Source organism: Dendrobates tinctorius, unplaced genomic scaffold, assembly GCF_039654945.1.
Source record: "Dendrobates tinctorius isolate UK_male_01 unplaced genomic scaffold, ASM3965494v1 ptg000055l, whole genome shotgun sequence".
Taxonomy (NCBI): domain Eukaryota; kingdom Metazoa; phylum Chordata; class Amphibia; order Anura; family Dendrobatidae; genus Dendrobates; species Dendrobates tinctorius.
In genome coordinates this window covers 7223976-7243745 of record NW_027361723.1, presented here as the reverse complement: position 1 = coordinate 7243745, position 19770 = coordinate 7223976, and the positions used below count along the sequence as shown (strand labels likewise).

Sequence of the window (19770 nt, the reverse complement as noted above, 5' to 3'; positions counted from 1 at the left end):
CTATGGGGCGTACCTTAGGCGTTTCCCCCCACTGGGCCAGGTTGGGGGGGGGGGTAGCACAGAAATATGCTGAACCTCGATTTTTTTAATTCCTGGTAGAAGGAGCCGCCAGGTAAGACATTGTCTGACGCTGACCGTGGACACACCGACATGGACGGCAACAAACCCTCCTCTGCGTCTGTAGAGCCCAGCGTTCCCCCTCCTACTGTAAGTAGCAGGTGTTGACCCTTGCCCTCCAGGTTATATCTACAGTGGCTTAGTATACCTTCTCCCTCTTACTAGGGGAAAAAAGGTTTCTGACCCTAAGAAGCCCAGCCACAAATGTGAGATGTGCGCTTCCATGCTCCCCTCCACATACAGGAAAAAGCTTTGCCTGCCCTGCATGGATGAGGTGTTACGTTCTGAGCAACCCTCTCTCCTGGATAGCATTAGGACCCTCTAAAGCAAGAGGTTCAGTCCTCTATGGCTATCGTCTCTCAGACTCCAGTGCCACAACCACCTCCTTCTAGAAAGAGGAAGATGGCTCCAATAGAATCTGACTCAGACTCGGGTGAAATCTGTTCCTCGGGTTCGGACATTTGGGAGAATGAGGGTTCCACTTCCGTCCCCAAATCAGGAAACAAAAAATTTTGCTTCCGAGGACATGGGAGAATTAATCAGCATTGTGAGAAGTACCATGGGGGTTGAGGAAGAGGAACTAAAAATACTCTATGAAGGACAAGATCAAAAGGGGTTTCCTATACACAAAAATGTACAGAATCTTATTCTTCACGAGTGGGGCCTCCCTGAAAAAGGTCTTAGCATCCCTTCAGAGCTAACAGAAAAAAAAAAACCCACACAATTCCCCCTGGACAGTGATGGTGTCTTATGGGAAATCCCAAAAGTAGATGTACAAGTGTCCAGGGTAGCAAAAAAAAAAAAAAAAAAAAAAAAAAAAAAAAAAACCACAGCTCTTCCCTTTGAGGACTCATGCTAGCTCAAAGATCCTATGGATCGAAAAATTGAGAGCTTGTTAAGAAAGTCCTGGGACACTGCCACCAATCTACTTAAAACGAATACAGCCTGAACACGAGTCGCCAGATCTCTATTCCTATGGCTGTGCACATTGGAGGATCACCTTACACAGGGCACCGCCAGAGAGGAAATACTTGACTCCCTCCCCTCCTTCAGAAGGCAACAGGGTTCCTAGCCAACGCCTCTGCCAAGTCCGTCCAGGTAGCTGCAAGATACTCTGTCCTCTCCAACTCATCTAGGAGAGCACTATTCCTGAAATCATGGGGGGGTGACTACCTCCAAGTCCAAGCTATGCGCTATTCCCTTCAAGGGCCACTATGTGTTCGGCCTGGTCCTGGATGATATCTTAGACAAGGCTACGGTTTAAAGGAAATCTCTTCCCAAGCAAAAAATCCTAAGAAATGTTTTTTTCGTCCCCCCTCGTGACCAACCCCCTCAGAGTTTAGGGGAAAAGGGAAGACAGGGAGATGGAGTTATCCCAAGAGAGGCAAGGGCAAGAACATCCTTGTCCGCCACCAACAACAAACCCAAAACAATGATGGCGCTCTGGTCGGGGGGCAGACTCTCGCTCTTCTTTACCCAGTGGCAATCCATCTCCACAAACCAATGCGTCCTCCGTACCATACGAGATGGACTGCGGATAGAATGAGAGACCTCCCCCGCAATGCTTGAGGGTCACTTCCCTACAATCACCGCATCTCCAAAACTCCCTGCTAAAAGACCTACAAGACCTGCTTCGTACAAAGGTGATCTCCCAAGTACCAATACAGGAGTTAGGAAGAGGCCATTATTCTCATCTGTTTCTGGTAACAAAACTCTCAGGGAAATACGGGGTCATCATAAAGCTGAAACCCTTAAACAAAGCGGTCCGATACAGACGATTCAAAATGGAATCAATCAGGTCAGCAATCCCGCTCATCAGACGGAATTGGGTAATGGCTACAGTGGATCAGAGGGATGCATATTACGTGCCGATTCATGCAGAGCACAGGAAATTCCTCAGATTCGTGGTTTCCCACAGTCATTAGGTCAGCCATTTTCAATTTAATGTCCTGCCCTTCGGCATTTCATCGGCACCGCAGGTGTTTACCAAAATCATGGCGGAAGCAGTGATCTTCATCCGACGCCAGGGAGTGTGCATTATCCCATATCTGGACGACTTTCCTATCGTAGCACCATCTATCCCTTGTCTGAACATGGACGTGGCAAAGACCCTGGAAATACTGAAGTCCCTGGGTTGGATCCCGAACCTAGAAAAAGCAAACATTCATCCTTCCACAAGGAAGACGTTTCTGGGGGTTCTTTTGGATTTGGAGAAGAGGACACCCTTCCTACCCAGGGATCGTCAGGTTGACCTTGTCCATAAGATCACCAGATTCAGGGACCAGAGGTCACCAACCTTAAGAGAGTAAATGACCATCCTGGGATCCCTGACTGCATGTATCCAGGCAGTCTCCTGGGCTCAAGCCCATACACGAGTCCTACAAACTCACGTGCTTTTATACTCCAGAAGACATCAAAATCCACTGATCAAGAGGATGCCACTTCCTTGTCATGTGAAATCGGCTCAGGCGGTGGTGGCTGGACTACCAAAACCGTCAGAAGGGGGGTCAGCTGAGACCAGCTTCCCCTGAAGATGTCAGTCGAAGGGGTTGGGGTGCAGCAGTAGAGGGATCCTACTTCCAGAGACGGTGGCCCCCAAACATCAGCACCTCAAATCTGAGAGCTAAAAGCAGTAGAGGAAGCATTAAATTCCGCATCAGCCCTGAAAAAAAATAAATAAAAAAAAAATCACCATGTGCGTGTATTTGACCACAGTGGCCTACCTTCGACACCAGGGGGGGAACGAAATACGCTGGTCTAAAATTGATAGCAGCAAGGATTTTTTCTTGAGCAGAAAAACATCCATTATCTATCTCAGCAATACATATGAAGGGATCAGACAATATCCAGGCAGACAACCTCAGCAGGAAGGACATCCATCCAGGAGAGTGGTGCCTGGACCAAGCAGTCTTCTTGTCCCTGACCTCAAGATGGGGCATTCCCAATGTAGACCCATTTGCCAACAGATAAAATGCAAAAGTGAACATATTCTTCTCCCTCTGTCAGGCAGATGGCGCACAGGGAGTAGATGCCTTCTCCCAACCGTGGAACTTCGACCTGGCATATGCATTCCCACCCATACCAATGATGGTGAAAAAACATTACAAAAGATCCAAACAGACCGAGTCCCCACAATCTTAAATCGCTCCCCTGTGGCTAGGGAAGAGCTGGTACAGTTCCCTACTAGACATGGCTCAGGAAAGCCCCTGGATTCTACCACAGAAGACCAATCTCTTTCACCAAGGTCCCCTACTATACCCAGACCTATACAAACTGAACCTGGCAGCCTGGTTACTGAGGCTGGAATCCTGAGAGCCAAAGGGCTCTTGGATTAAGTAATCCAAACCCTCCAGAAAATTAGAAAGCCAATAATCATTGCCATCTACGCCAAGGTCTGGAAAAGATTTTTATCTTGGTGTTCCTCAAACACCCCTGATCCCTTTTATCCCAATATAGCGCAAATTTTAGACTTTCTGCAAAAGGGTCTAGAAATGGGGCTTACACCTAGTACACTGAAGGTACAAGTATCAGCCCTTATTGCCTTCTTTGATCTAGACTTAGCCAGCCAGCACTGGATTAAACGCTACATGACTTCCACAGCTAGGATTTGTCCTAAGCTTCATAGTCATGCCCCCCCCCGTGGGATCTGAATACAGTCCTTAATAGTCTATCCCGAGAACCATTCAAACCTCTAGCATCCATGACGTTAAAAAACTGACCTTCAAAACCATCTTTTTAGTTGTGATCACTACAGCCAGGCACATAGGAGAGTTGCAGGCCCTGTCAATACAGGAACTCTAACCATCACTTCTTACAGTATTATTCTGAAGTTATATTATCCCTCCCTTATGCCTAAAGTAGTGTCAAACCTTCAAAGAGGTCAGGATATCGTACTTCCCTCATTCTGCCCAAATCCTTCCAACCCTAAGGAAGAAGTCTCACACCCTCGACATCCGCAGGGTGGTTCTCTTTTACCTCCAACAGACTGAAGCCTGGTGGTCCGACCAAAATTTATTCATCCAGTTCACGGGACGGAATAAAAGCAAAAAGGAGGCAAAGAAAACTTGCTAACTGGATCAAGCAAGCTATCTGCCTGGTGTACTCACAGAATCTGGCTCCACCTGTCTCACTAAAAGCACACTCTACCCGCGCAGTATCTACATCATGGGCAGAGAGAGGGAATGCCTCTTCGGAGCAGATATGCAGAGCCGCCATCTGGTCATCTATCCACACATTCACCAGACATTACAGGCTAAATTTCAATAGGGATTTAACATTTGACAGATGAGTTCCGCAGGCCGTGGTCCCTCCCTAAAGAAATTAGCTGTTGGTATTACTCTGATGTTACTGTCGTGGAACGTGACTGGAGAAATTCTTACCGGTAATTCGGTTTCTAAGAACCTTCCATGACAGCACTAATTTCCCTCTCTATGTGATGCTTTTATTAGATGATTCATGCACTTTGGTGGTAACTATACATGCTAGTGTGTCCAGAAAAAACACTGGTGGTTATAGGAAGGGGAGGGGTATTTAACCTCTTTGTGTTCCTGTCCCCTATTAGGGCGGGGAGACATCCTCCGATGTTGCTGTCGTGGACGGTTCCTAGAAACCGAATTACCGGTAAGTAATTCTATTTTCAAGAAAGGCATCCAGGACCTTCTTATATTCTAGCAGTGAATCACTCATTACAACATCATACGGCAGAGAGTTCCATAGTGTCATTGCTCTTACAGTAAAGAATCTGCGTCTGATTATGCTTAAACCTTCTTTCTTCCAGACGTAGAGGATGCCCCCCCTTGTCCCTGTCACATAGGTCTAATAGGAAAAAGATTAGAAAGGTCTTTGTACTGTCCCCTCATTTATACATTGCAATAAGATCACCCCCAAGCCTTCGTTTTTCCAAACTAAATAATCTCAAGTGTAATAACCTGTCTTGGTATTGCAGACCCCCCAGTACTCTAATAACCTTTGTCGCTCTTCTCTGCACCTGCCCTAGTTCAGCTTTGTCTTTTCTTATACACCGGACACCAGAAATGTACAAAGTAATCTAATTGTGGTCACACTAGTGACTTGTATAGAGGTAAAATTATGTTCTCATGAGCATCTATGCCTCTTTTTAATGCATCCCAATATTTCATTTGTCTTTGCAGCAGCTGCCTGACACTGGCTACTACATGCGAGTTTGTCATCCACTCATACACCCAGGTCTTTTTCAGTGATCGTTTAGCCCAGTGTTTTACAGTTAAGCACATAATTATACATCTTATTTCCTCTGCCCAAGTGCATGACCTTACATTTATCCCCATTACAGCTCATTTGCCATTTATCAGCCCAAGCTTCTAGTTTACATAAATCCTCCTGTAATATAACATTGTCCTCCTCTGTATTGATTACCCTGCAGAGTTTAGTGTCATCTGCAAATATGTAATTATGCTCTGTATGCCCCTAGAAGGTCATTAATAAATATGTTAACAAGCAGCGGGCCCAATACTGACCCCTGTGGTACCCCACTGCTAACCGTGACCCAGTCTGAGTGTGCTCCATTATTAACCACCCTTTGTTTCCTATCCTTGAGCCAGCTCTTAACCCACTTACACATTTTCCCCTATCCCCATTGTTCTCATTTTATGTATCGACCTTTTGTGTGGCACCGTATCAAAAGCTTTTGAAAAGTCCATGTACACCACGTCCACTGCATTCCCTTGGTCCAGTCCGGAACGTACCTCTTCATAAAAGCTTATCAGATTAGTCTGACAGGAACGGTCCCTCAAACCCATGTTGATATTGGGTCATGAGGTTATTCTTCTCCAGATACTCCAGTATAGTATCTCTTAGAAAACCCTCCAGGATTTTACTCACAGTAGAGGTTAATCTTACTGGCCTATAATTTCCGAGTTCAGTTTTTGTCCCCTTTTTGAATATTGGCACCACATTTGCTATACGCCAGTCCTGTGGTACAGACCCTGTTATTATGGAATCTTTAAAGATTAAAACTAATGGTCTATGACTGTACTTAATTCCTGCAGTACTCGGGGGTGTAACCCATCCGGGCCCGGGAATTTGTCAATTTTAGTGATTTTTAGACGCCGCCGTACTCCCTGCTGGGTTAAGCAGGTGACATTTAATGGAGAATTTTTATCACTGATCATGTTATCCATCATGGGATTTTGTGTAAATACTGTTGAAAAAGTCATTAAACATATTGGGTTTTCCCTCATTCTCATCCACCATTTCACCCAGACTATTTTTTAGGGGGCCAACACTATTTTTTTTAGTTTCTTACTATTTATTTAGTTAAAGAATATTTTGGGATTATTTTTACTTTCTCTGGCAATGAGTCTCTCTGTGTCATGATAGTGGTAAAACTTTTGATATGCGCCTGTTATGAATGAGTCACCGGAGGAGGAAAAAACAAAAATGCAAGCTAAGTCCAGAAAACCAGAGAGGTTGGTAGCTAGCGGATTGCAGACCCCTGATCCTATTCACAACAACTAACAGTAGCCGTGGAGCGTTCCTACGGTGGTCCTAGACGCCTCTTCACAGCCGGAGAACTAAATAAGCCTAAAGAAAGGGGGAATCTAAACTGCCCCAGAGCAGACCCCAACATGTATTGTCGGTGAAACCAGATGAAAACACAAACAGACAAAGACAGGCAGAGCAAACGATGGGGCCCAACTAACTAGATAGGAAAGGACAGAAAAGATGCTGGCTACAATCCGCAAAAACCCTACCAAAAATGTCCCAACACGTCTGATAGGAAAAACGGCCCTGAAGTCACTAGATTTCAAAATCCCTATATCAGCACTCCGATATATTCTGAAGACAGAGAAAAAGATTTAACCGATCAGGGACAAAAATGGAAAATTCAGCAGAGCCCCAGCCAGGGCTGGCAGAACACAAAACTAAGCAAATCAGGCAAAATCTCATGGAACAATAACAGAGCAAAACTTAGCTTTAGAAGACAGGAACTGAACTGGAGGCCAGAGCACAGAGCAGAGAAATCACCAGCAACCCTACAGGGTGTCGGCTGCCTTATATCCACTCAGATTCCTGATGTCCAATCGCAATCCACCTGTTCAGGTGACATGTTTCTCCCATCCAAATCAGTTTCACCACCTCCTTTCACCAGCAGAGGGAGTTCATCGGACATCAAAGGTGAATGAGAAAATGAGCTCACAACACGCGCCTTGCCCATTGTAAATGGACTAGATTATACACATTCACTACAAATGGCTGATTTAGGAACCAACTTGTATGCGATATGGGTGCGGGAAAACCACACTTTAAACTATCTGGACTGTAGTTAAATGTTTTTTGGCTTAATCAGATTTGTGTCAGGAAGTACGGTAACACTAGAATATGTAGGCCTAAAATAGCCAAATTTTGGGCACAGATAGATGAGGCCTGTCAATGAGATACCACACTGAAATCTGTGGCCTGTATTTTTTGCTTTTTTTAGGCTAAAATGTCACTAATTATATACAGCACTAGACAGCAAGAAAAAAAAAACAAAAAAAAACAAAAAACAAAACACTGGATTACTTACCGGTAATGCTCTTTTAGTGAGTCCACGACACCACCCACTGGAGAGAGGGATCTGCCCCATAGGAACAGGAAACCTACACAAAATAAAAGGGGGCGGTCCGCCTCTCCTCCTCAGTTGGATTTCAGAGTACCAGGAGGACCACCAAGTATTAGGCAAATTATTATTTTATGTTTAAAAATATTTACTTTATATTTAAGGAAAAGGTACTCTATTAGTATGTGCTCTATTAATTTCAGGGAGGGAAGTGAGTGGGTGCTGTCGTGGACTCACTAAAAGCATTACCGGTAAGTAATCCGGCTTTTTACCCTTTGCCACGACAGTACCCACTGGAGAGCTTTTTAGAGATCACCACCTGGGGGGGACCACCGTGCTGAGGACAGTCCTGCCAAAGTTTGGGTCAGAAGATGACGAAAGGTCCAGTCTATAGTGATTATAGTAGGGGGCTGACCACGTTGCCGCCTTACATATGGCCTCAATTGGGACGTCTCCCCTTTCGGCCCAGGAGGATGCCATAGCTCTAGTAGAATGTGCTTTAATGCCCTGCGGAGGATTTTCATTTCTCATGGAGTAAGCCAGTCGGATAGTGTCTGATCCGTGACAAGGTGTTTCTCGTGACTCCATACCCCTTCTTGCGGCCCTGGAAGGATATGAGCAGAGCCCTACACTGCCTCCCAACTCCTAGTCCTTTAAATGTATTTTAATACTATTCTGACATGCAGGGTGTGAAATTTCTGTTCTTCAGGAGTGGAAGGGGGTCCCTAAAGAAAGTGGGGAGGAGTATTTCTTGTGATCTATGGTATTTCCCTGCTACTTTGGGAAGGTATGAGGGGTCCGGTTTTAAAGTCAACCTACCCTGAAATTTCAGTAGGAAAGATGGATTTATAGATAGAGCTTGGAAATCACTGACTCTTCTAGCAGATGTTAGTGCTACCAGGAGGGCGGTTTTGAAAGATTTTGGAGACACTATCTATTGGCTCAAAAGGAGGTCCTGTTAGAGCATCCAGGGCCAGGTTTAAATCCCAGGGGGAACTCTGGATATGTGAACAGGGCTGATCCGTTCACAAGCGGTGATAAATGGGACACCCATTTATTTCCTGCTATTTTATAGCCATAAAGGGCCCCTAGTTCACATATGTGGACCTTCAATGTATTCACAGATTGAATTCCTACAAAATGGAAGGGAATTGGATCTAAGACGCTATCAGGACTTCTGTAAGATCAGAATTTGTATGAAAATCCAGGAATTTTTTCCATATTTTAGTGTAGATCTTTGTGGTAGACGGTTTCCTGCTCTGCAAAAGAGTCCTGATTAATCCTTCTGAAAAACCCCTTGATTTCAATAAATCCCTTTCAAGTTCCAAGCAGTCAAGTGGAGGTTGTCCACTTGAGGGTGGAAGAAAGGTGCCTGTGAGTAGGTTGGGGATTGAAAGGAGAACCCAGGGATCTGATATTGACATGGTTTGTAGCCACGATAACCATGGTCTCTTGGGCCAAAATGGTGCTATTAATATTATCCTCGCCCTGTCCTCTTATTTTTCAAATTACTTGTGGTAATAGTATTATTTGAGGGAAGGCGTATGCTAGATTGAATTGCCATGGGACTTGAAGAGCGTCCAGTATCTCCGGGTGATTGCCAAGGTTAGGGAGGGAAATTTCCACACTTGTCTGTTCTTACTTGTGGCAAAAAGATAGATTTGAGGAATACCCCATAGAGATACTATTTCTTTGAAGATGCGGTGATTTAGGCACCATTCCCCTTGTCGTAATGTATATTGACTTTGGAAGTCTGCTTGTTTTTCCCCCTTGATGTGAAGGGCAGAAAGGGATAACAGATGCTTCTTGAGCAGGTCCAAGATTTTCCCTGAGGAACAGAGTTTCTGATAGAGTACCTCCTTGTCTGTTTAGATATGCCACTGTTGTGGTGTTGCCAGGAAAAAATCCTGACATGTTTTCCTCGAAGCGGTTGAAGAAAATGTTGTAATGCATAATTCACTGCATTTAGCTCTTTTAGGTTAGATGAATGCTGGAGAACATCTCTATTCCACCTCTCTTGGCAGAAGCTATTTCCAACATGGGTGCCCCATCTGCTGTGGCTAGCATCGGTGGTCAAAATATGGGATGGTGTTATTACCAACAGGACACTACCCGCCAAGTGGTTCTCATCTAGCCACCATATTAGAAAATGTAATACTTCCGGGGATAAGGTCATTTTCTTTTCAAGGTGACCGTATAGCAGCCTTTCCGCTAGGAGAATTTGATGCTGCAGTCTCCTTGTATGGTATTGTGCCCACTGTACTGCCGGGGTACAGGCAGTAAGGGATCCTAACAATTACATCGCTTCCCTCAGACATGCATGGTCTGTCCATAGCTGCTCTGTTTTTAATCAGTAATATTTTTTTTTACCTGAGGAGGTAGACACTTGACTTGTGGAGTCTAGATGGAACCCTAAAAGCATCTGGAAGGAATGTGGGATAAGTCTGGACTTCTTGAAGTTGATGACCCGGCCTAGATCCTGTAAAGACGAGATTGTCAGCTAAACGTTTTGCACATTGGACAGCTGAATTCCCTACGACTAAAAAGACATCAAGGCAAGGTACAATTAAGGTATCTTTTTGATGAAGGTAGGCCATCACCTCCAAAATCACTTTAGTGAAGATTCTTGGTGCTGTGGAGAGGCAAAAGGGCATAGCCGTATACTGGAAGTGACGGATTTAGCTTTCGAATGACACCATGACCCTGAGTTATCTTTGGTATCAGTCATGGATAGGGAGATGGTAATATGCATATTTTAGCTCAATGCCCACCCTCATACAATTTGGAAAGAGCTTAATGGTGGATCTGATTGATTCCATTTTAAATTTATGATTTTGAAGGAATGTATTTAGTTTTTCAAATTGATGATGGTTCATTTAGCACAATCGGGCTTGGGAACTAGAAATAAAGGAGAGTAGAATCCTCTACCTCCTTGCCCCTCTGGAAACTTAAATCAAGACCCTTTTGGTTAATAGATTTCGAATTTCCATCTCAAGAGCTTTTTGTTGTATTGGCGAGTTGAGGGATGTTACAATAAATGAGTCGTGGGGAATATGAAGGAATTCCAATTTTATTACTTGTCTGACCATATTTAAGATCTATGAGTTAGCTGTTATCTTTTTCCATTGTGGGAAGAAAAATTTCAGTCTACCACCTACTGGGGGGACTGGATTTCAGTACTTATTTTCCTTTCAGAAGCCAGACCCTCTAAACATAGTACCCCTCTGTTTCTCTTCCTTTGTGGCCCATCTCGTTTGTCTTTCTGGTTGATTTCTTTTGCCAAATTGTCAACTTTTAAATGCTCTCCTATAGAAAGAAGAATCAAAAAAAACTTTCCTTTCTTTTGCTTTGGCGAGTATGTCGTCTAAAGTTTTCCCAAAGAGAAACTCACCCTCACATGGGATAGCGCAGATTTTTTACTTCGACTGCATGTCCCCCTTCCAAGTTTTCATCCACAAGGCCCACCTAGCATTATTTACCAGGCCTGCAGCCCTTGCTCCTAGGCAGTTAGTCTGCCGATGCATCGGCCATAAAAGCTGCTGCCCCTCTATTTTACCGAATTGCAGCTTGTAGGTTATCTCTAGAGATTTTTTGCTCAATCTGCTGATCCAGTTGGTCAATCCATATGAGCATTGATCTGGCAGTGCATGTGCTGGCCACTGCTGGTTTAAATATGCCCATAGTTTCCTCCCATGAACTTTTCCATGACGATTCCGCTTTGCAGTCAAGTGGATCAGAAAGTAGGCCTGCATCTTCCACTGGTAGTGTGGATTGTTTAGGAGGTAGAGGCAACAGCTGCATGCACCTTAGGAACTTTAGTCCATGTTAGCAACTCTTCATCACTAAATGGGTATTTTCTTTTTGAGGCCGATGGGAGGAAGCTTCTTTAGTCCTGCTTCTCCCTTTCTCTTTTTATCAAGGTCTTAACTGCCAGTATAACAGGGAAGGCTCTCCTTTTCCTCGATGCCAAACCTGCAAACATTATGTCTTGTGTAATTTGAGTGCCTTTTGTCTCCTCACACCACATAGTATTTGACAGATTTCACCAAATTATCCACACTATCCAAGGGGGAAGCATGATTGTCCTTCAATTTCTGACGACGATGATGAGGACATGAGTGGGGAGTCTGAGGCTACCTCCTGGTCATCATCGAATTCCAAGCTGGAAACTACTTGCTTTTACTCTCTGGGGATGTATTAGCATGGGCAATGGCTTGCAACTCCTCTCGCACTGCTTATGTTTAGATTTTTGCTTTTTCTTGGCCTGAAAGAGACATGGCAAGAGAAAAGGGTGTTAGCTTAATAGGCAGTGTCTGTACACTCACCCAGTGAAGCTATTGGTACTAGATCAGGTCAAGGTACACTCCTGGACCTGGAGTCCACTGCGTCACTTTTTCGACAGACATCTGTGGATCCACTGCCGATGCAGTCCCTGTAGGTGCCAGTGCCCGCTGAGTCACCTGATGGAGGATGCGTGTCCTGTCCTGGAGATTACATCGCAGACTGCTAGTGATGCTCAGCTTTTATAGAGAAAGGTTAACACTTTTTTCCTTCCTCTAGCGTTACCCGAAAGTCCCCCATCCTGTTCCGGGTCAGGACATCTGCGGTGAACTGCGCATGCACTTGTCAGCGCTACCCCCACCGCCTGTACCTCAGTCCTGTGTGCCCCGGAAGTCCAACCTTCACTTCCAGGGCAGGAGCATCTGCGTCGGACAGCGCATGCACGGACCCAGCTTCCTGCACTGGGCTGTGTCAATACAGGCCTTACTGGGAATGATGCCTCCACCCTGCACGATTTTCAGATCCTGGCAGGAGCACCTGTGCCGGTCGGGGCCTGTGCGGCCCGGCTCCACTTCCCCCCAGGCCACCGCAGAAGCCAGAGGGCAGCTGTATCCCTGGAGCCACACGCATCCAACAGCACGTCTCCTGAGTGAGACCGGGCGGCCCTCCCCGGTCATCACTCTATCCACCAGACGAGGAGGGAGCCGTCAAATTGAATTCCTCCCCCCCCCCCCCCCGACACTGCATCTGGACCGCAGCCCCTGCCATTCCCGTAGACACCGCACAGGCGGCATGCATTGGCCCAGGTATGTCCTTTTCTTTCCTGTAGATCTTCCTGCGGTTACTGTAGGAACAGGAAACCAACTGAGGAGAGGCGGACCGCCCCCTTTTATTTTCTGCAGGTTTCATGTTACTATGGGGTGGCTCCCTCTCTCCAGTGGGTGCTGTCATGGCGAAGGGTAAAAATTGAATTTAGGGCTAAAACAACCAAAGTTTTTAGCAGACGGATGGATGAGGCGTGTCACAGATATAGCGCACTGTATGTGGCCTGTATGTATTTTTGGGGGGGCTCAGCAAAATGGTGCCAAGAAATTGTGTAATCGTAAAAAATACTTGGCACTCAACTTAATGGAGGATTCCATTAGATTTTTTATTGCAGTCAAAACAGGAGACTTTTCGGTCTGAATTAGACCTTCATCAGTCTGATGGCAATATATACAAAGGAAGATAGAGGACAAAAATAAATAAAAAAACAATTGTATAAATATAATGTGAGATTAAATAAAAAAAGCGACCTTAAATAAATGTGTCGTAAATAGGAAAAAGGATGGGATAGGTTCAGATACCTACCCGACTGCCTGTGACAAGATTTTGACGAAAAAGGCTATACGTGCCTAGAAGGACGGGAAAATATATTAGTTGGGGATAACTACAATACAAAAGGTATTAAGGGTGAAAAGGGGAGAGGTGTAATACCTGTCGATAATAGAGGACCCAGGTGGGGTGTATGCACCAACTAGCATAGGAGCAAAGAGAACCTAAAAATATCAGAGGGGATGTATGTTCAAAAACTGTGATAAGGCAATTATGTCTTAATAAAGTTAAGCATAAGGAGCTAAGAACATACCTGTACGTGATAAAAGTAATGAAAGGGTAAACTGCCCTGTGGCTATATAAGACGGCTGTGGAAAGGGCAGAATAAAAAGGGAGGCAGGTGACTATATGTAAATTATATGTCCAGAGTAGAGCCAGACCTAATAAAAATGAGCGTAGCGTATATGTTGGAGTTAGGGTTACCAATACATATGCCCCATAAAGTTGGAGTGTTATCAGAGTAACAAAAATGATAGCTGCAGTGCCACACTGTATACAAATAGTTAACATGCTTTAAGCATTGGTAGTAGTGGTAAGTGTGCCAAAATCGATATAACCAGTGGTGGCAGTGGCTAATACGTGGCTTGACATCGCTACCTTGATAAAAAGCAAAACGTGCTGGCATAAGGGAATAACTTACCAGGAGCTGTGCCGGGTCGCTTGTACACTGATGCAAAATCTCCCGCTTATCAGATGTGGAGGGCACGCCGGTAATCGCTCTAATAGAAGTGGGGTGGAACAATGGGACGCGCGTACTGGAAGTGCGTCGGCGGATATGACGTTTGTTCCACCGCCATATTTGTTAGTGTTCCACCACGCTGTAAAACAGGAAATGAATGTAAAAATGGAAAGGAGATGAAGTTATTGGGGGCATATAAGGTGTTGTTGATGTTAAGGTAAACTTATAGGAAAGAGTATAAAGGAAGAGAAGTAGGCAAGTACCATTTCATGATGAAGATTAACTCTTTATTAATAGGAGAGAGATACACTGTGCATAGTCGAGTAGGGGGATGTAAAGGAGGGCAAATCCAGGGGAAGTGGATCTAGCGGAGGCATTCCATATATTCAGCTCTGAAACAGAAGAAACACTGTACCTATGATGACCATTAACACTGAGAGGAAGCAATTGACATTTATAAATGCACCCTGAAGTACATCTGCTATGATGAGAAAGTTTATACAGAAATTAATGCAATTCTCTAAATAAAGGAAAGAAGGTCATAATCTCTGTTAAGACCTTTGGGAGAGAGAGTGTCTGGAGTTAGTGTATCCAGAACGCTTCACTTTTAAAATACGAATCCGATCCCCTCCCTGTCTCGGTATGGGGACATGTTCAATAACCTGAAGCCTTAATTGTGAAATCTGATGGCCTGTCGTGTTCAAAATGATACAGGATTTGTAAAAGTAGGCTCTTGCATCTTATAGTCGATTTGTGTTTCGAGATTTTATCTTTTATGGCTTGTGTGGTTTCCCCGATATAGAGAATTCCACATGGACATTTGATAAGATAGATCACAAAGGTTGTATTGCAGGTGGAATAGCACTTGTTGTCGTATTTTCTACCCGTGTATGGGTGGTGAATGACATTGCCCTTAATTACATTGTGGCACTGATTACACTGTAAACAGGGAAAAGTTCCTGTCTTGGGATTTTGACAAAATCTTTGAGTATCCTCTTAAATTGTGAGTGTGGAATTGATAGTTTACATCCCCTGGCCGTAAAACAATCAATTCCACTCTCACAATTTAAGAGGACACAAACAATAGTTTCAGATCTCGCCAACTACACCCTCAGACATACTGAGATGCACACCAAATTTCATGAATGTGGTTATCCCTCCGGATTATTGGCAGAGGCCACCATACCTTCAGACAGGTCAAGCCCCTCAGGTATGAGCGAATGGAATTCGTTTCTCAACTATCACACTTTTGTTCACATACTACACAAGACAATCAGAAGACATTGGGGCTTACTGGGAAGAGCACACCCTGATGTACCGGAATTTCAAAACCTTTTCTTGCCCTGTTATAAGCGAGCACGCAACCTTCGCGATAGCCTGATGAGGGCAGATATAGGCACTTCCAGCCACACTCCTACTCAAAGATTTCTTCAAAATCCCAAGACAGGAACGTTTCCCTCTTTACAGTGTAATCAGTGCCACAATGTACTTAAGGGCAATGTCATTCACCACCCATACACAGGTAAAAAATACGACAAGTGCTATTCCACCTGCAATACAACCTTTGTGATCCATCTTATCAAATGTCCATGTGGACTTCTCTATATCGGGGAAAGCACAACTTCCTGCAGTTTTGTGTCCTTGTAACCCCACTACTACACATCTTAAAGGATACATGAAAATGTATTATTTTGTGATCACTATTACCCAAGTGACCCCCCCCAACCCCTATATTAGATATGCGGTCTGGCCTGTGGGGTAATATTAGGTCTAGCAGTGCCCCCCTCTTGTTGGGTCCTGAACCAGTTGTGAAAGGTAATTGTCTCTCATAGTTGTCAGACACCTATCACCTTTGCTGGAACTGCAGGTTTCGATTCCCCAATGTATTTCAGGGTAGTTGAAGTCCCCCATAATAATGACTTCTCCTTGAGCCGCTGCTTCATTGATTTGGCCCTGCAGATCCGCAGCAGATTCTCCTGTGGTGTTCAGTACCATTATTTTCAATGTAAAATGAAAAACGCAGTGCACATGCTGCAGAAACATCCGCACTGAAATGCAGCGGTTTTGAATCCGCAGCATGTCAATTGTGCAGAATCTGCAGCGTTTTTACACCTCTTCCATTAAGGGAATCCACAGCTGTAAAAATACAGGTGAAATCCGCAGTAAATCCACAGGTCATTTTACCTGCGGATTTAGCAAAATCAGCACAGAAAAAGCCGCAACAGAATCTGCAACGTGTGCACATACCCTCAAGGATGATTTCAAATATAAACACATGCCTCCCGCTTGCTTATTTGTGGCGCCCCTGAGGGTTCAGTTGCCACAGAGGTACTGCACCTCCTCCTGAGGTGTGGTGCCCCACCATCCAGGCAAGTTGGAGGCTCCTGACCACATTCCAACACCTGCACCCATCACAAAGTAGTGTAGCAAAGCCACATTGCGGCTCCCTGCTTGGAGCGTAGCAGGGCACCTTTGGTGGCTCCCTGCTTGGAACACGAAACGTGCTGGGAGGCGGGTGGCGTTAGAATACATAAAAGAGTGGGAAGGTTTAGAAGTTCAGTCAGTCAGTGAGTTGAGTGGAGAGAGTGAGGAGTGAAGATCCCTGAGAGAGGGATAATAATCTTTATTTATATAGCGCCAACATATTCCGCAGCGCTTTACAGTTTCAAAACACAAGTCATAAGTAACAATGTTAACAATACAATAATTAAAGCAAAATAAGACGACCCTGCTCGTGAGAGCTTACAATCTACAATGAGGTGGGGGAGATACAAAGTACAGGTGTGTATTTACAATTGTGTATTTACAGTGAAGGTCCAGCCATCTTGAGGGAGTGAAGTAGTGAATGGGCTACACACGCACACTTACACATAGAATGACTTTGATTAGTGAACGTGATAGGCCGCTCTGAAAAAATGTGGTGTTTTGAGGGAGCGCCTAAAACTATGCAAATTGTGGTTAGTCCCAATTTTTTGGGGTAGAGCATTCCAGAGGATAGGAGCAGCACGGGAGAAGTCTTGGAGTCGGAAGTGGGAGGTACAGATTAGTGCAGAGGTTAGTCAAAAGTCGTTTGCAGAGCGCAGCCATCGGCTAGGCCGATAGAAATGAGGGAAGAGATGTAGGGGGGTGCCGCACTGTGGAGAGCTTTGTGGGTGAGAACAAGTACTTTGAATTGGATCCTATAATGAATGGGCAGCCAGTGTAATGACTGACGAAGAGCAGACACGTCTGAGTGCCGATTACCCAGGTGGACGACCCTGGCCGCTGCATTAAGTATGGACTGGAGAGGGGATAGTCGAGTGATGGGGAGGCCAATTAATAGAGCCCTGCAGTAATCCAGACGGGAGTGGATCAATGCAACAGTGAGGGTTTTTGTTGTTTCCATGGTGAGAAAAGGGCGGATTCTAGAGATGTTCTTTAGGTGTAAGCGGCAAGAGCTTGTATATGGGATGTGAAGGAGAGATTGGTGTCAAACATAACACCCAGACAGCGCGCCTGCTGCCAGGGTGTTATTGTGGTACCACCCACGGAAAGGGAAATGTCAGATTTAGGGAGGTTAGTAGACGGCGGGAGCAGAAGAAGTTCAGTTTTGGAGAGGTTGAGTTTCAGATAGAGAGTGGACATGATATTAGAGACTGCAGACAGACAGTCACTGGCGTTCTGTAGTACAGCAGAGGTAAGGTCAGGGGATGATGTGTATAGTTGTGTGTCATCAGCATAAAGATGGTACTGAAAGCCAAATCTGCCGATGGTCTGTCCAATTGGAGCTGTGTAGGGAGAAAAGAAGGGGGCCAAGGACTGAGCCCAAAGTACCCCGACAGCAAGAGGAAAAGGAGATGGAGCCAGAGAACAAAACACTGAAGGAGCGGTCAGAGATAAGAAGAGAACCAGGAGAGAGCAGTGTCCTTAATGCCTAGTGGCTGGAGCCTAGAGAGTAGGAGATGGTGGTCAACAGTATCGAAAGCTGCAGATAGGTCAAGAAGAATGAGCAGAGAGTGGTCACCGTTACATTTTGCTGTCAGTAGGTCATTGGTCACTTTGATGAGTGCAGTTTCAGTCGAATGTAGGGGGCGGAAGCCGGACTGTGAAGGGTCTAGAAGGGAGTCAGTGGAGAGGTAACAGGTAAGGCAGGAGTAAACTAGGCGTTCCAAAAGTTTAGAGATGAAGGGGAGATTGGAGAATGGTCTGTAGTTGTCTGTGCAGGATGGGTCGAGAGTGGGTTTCTTTAGTAATGGAGTAACAATGGCGTGTTTGAAGGAGGATGGGAAAATGCCCAAGGAGAGGGAGAGATTAAAGATTGTAGTTAGGTGGGTTGTGATGACTGGAGAGAGAGACTGGAGGAGATGTGAGGGAATGGGGTCGGACGAGAAGAAGAGAGGAGTCTGGAGACTTCTTCTATGATGGGATCAAATGTGGAAAGTGAGCCAGGGGAGATGCAGGAAGGGATGGGAGTCACAGCACTTGGTGGTTGGGAGCAGATTTCCTGACAGATATTATCTATTTTTTCTGTAAAGTGGGAGGCCAGGTCATCAGCACAAATGTCTGATAGGGACTTGTGCTTTTGGCCTGAGGGAGTGAAAAGTGTCCTTGGGGTTGTTGGCTAGTGAGGAGATCAGGGTGGTGAAGTAGGTCTGTTTGGCGAGGTGAAGGGCAGCGTTATAGGTTCTTAACATAAATTTGAAGTGGATGAAGTCTTCTGGTGTGCGGGTTTTTCTCCGTAGGCATTCAGCACTCCTAGAGCATCTCTGGAGAAGTTGAGTTTGCGATGTGAGCCAGGGCTGTTTTACTCTGTGCTTGGAGGTTCTGAGGGTGAGGGGAGCTACTTGGTCAAGGGTGCTTCTAAGAGTGTCATTGTAGTGATCAACAGCCAGATTAGGACAGGATAAAGAGGAGATTGGGGACAGTGATGAGTGTAGGGAGTTTGAAAGTGTCTAAGGGTTAATGGCTTGTAGATTTCTGACTGTGTGGTAGGTAGGAGTGAGCTGGGATGGGCGAGGATTTGTGAGCATGAAGGAGAGAATGTTGCGGTCAGAGTGGAAGCGGTGAGTTATTTAGGTGGGAGATTGAACAGAGCTGGCCAAAGACCAGATCAAGGGTGTTACCGTCTCTGTGTGTCTCAGAGGTTGAAAGCTGCAAGAGGCCTAGAGAGGTGGTTAGGTTAATGATAGAAGCTGGGATGCAGATGTGGAAGTAGGACTGTTAATGGGGATGTTGAAGTCTCCCAGGATAAGGGTTGGAAGTTCTGAGGACATGAAGTGCGGCAGCCAGACTGAAAAGTGGTCAAGGAAGTGGGTGGGTGAGCCTGGGGGCCGGTATATGACTGCTACTCTGAGGGAGAGGGGACGGAAGAGCCTGATGGTGTGGACTTCAAAAGAAGGGAATAAGAGTGATGGAACTGGGGGGGGGGGGGGATGACCTGGAAAGTGCATTGTGGGGACAGGAGTATGCCGACTCCACCACCATGTCCGTTTGTGGGTCTTGGGGAGTGAGAGAATTGTAAGCCACCGTAGGAAATGGCAGCAGGAGAGACAGTGTCAGAATCCTGAATCCAGGTTTCAGTGAGGGCCAACAGATTGAGAGTTGTTCAGAAAGTAGTTGTGTAGGAAAGCAAGCTTGTTACAAGCAGACCGTGGGCACAATTAAAAGATGGAGATGAGGGAGTGCAAGTAATATTAATAAGATGATGGTTTCAATATGAGGTAGGGGTTGAGGTTGAGGGATGGTGGACCAGGGTTGGATA

General features: G+C 45.3%; 1 protein-coding gene across 1 annotated transcript in view; it reads right to left on the bottom strand.

Annotated features, from left to right (window-relative positions):
* Positions 1–19770, bottom strand: part of LOC141091682 (uncharacterized) — a 40178-nt gene that overhangs the window by 1824 nt on the left and 18584 nt on the right. Inside the window, exons 2-3 of the mRNA XM_073577378.1 lie at positions 14294–14422; positions 13992–14169 (exon numbers count right to left, since the gene is read on the bottom strand). The gene's annotated coding sequence lies outside the window, so the exon portion shown is untranslated. The remainder of the gene's footprint in view (positions 1–13991; positions 14170–14293; positions 14423–19770) is intronic.